Below are 705 nucleotides of genomic sequence, written 5' to 3'. Positions count from 1 at the left end.
CCCAGCCTCGGCGCGCGACACCCGGCCCGGCCCGGCGGCGGCGGCGGCGGCGGCGCGTGTCCACGAGTCCGTCTTGCTGCTGCTGCTGCCGCTACTACTGCTGCCGCTGCCGCTGCGTCCCCCCGCTGCCGCCGCTGCCCCCGCTACCGCCGCTGCCTGCTGGCGTCGCCTCGCGCCGTGCCCGGCCGCCGCTGCCGCTACAGCCGCTCCCGGACGGACGACGGTTACAGCCTAGCTGATCGCGCCGCCGCCACCACCACCGCTGCGCGCGCAGCCGGACCAGCTCCCGCCGCCGCCCCTCAGGGGGCGCTGCGGGGCGCGGCGCGCGCGGTGTGGCCACGCCCTCGATTTCGGTGATTGGCTACCGGCGGCTCGCGGCGGTTGGCCCCGCCCACTCTGCCTACGGGGCGCTGACCCACTGCCCTGGGCGCCTCCCGCGCTCCGCCTCCGCGTGGTTTGCTCGGCTCGGCACTGGGGGCGACGGAAGGCGCATACATGTGACCGGCGCGGGGTGGGGGTAGTGGGGTGACCGACGTGGCCGAGGGAAGGGCCCACCCATGCCACGACCCGCCCATCCGCACCTGGGTCTAAGTTAGCGCCTCTGGCCGCCCAGTGACCCGCAAGGTCGCGGGCGGATTCCCGATCCTAGGAGGCGCGGCCTCGAGCCAGATCCCGCTGGGACTGGGACTAGGCGGCGACCGAGAC

Source organism: Acomys russatus, chromosome 29 (assembly GCF_903995435.1).
Source record: "Acomys russatus chromosome 29, mAcoRus1.1, whole genome shotgun sequence".
NCBI lineage: Eukaryota > Metazoa > Chordata > Mammalia > Rodentia > Muridae > Acomys > Acomys russatus.
This window is presented reverse-complemented; position numbering follows the sequence as displayed.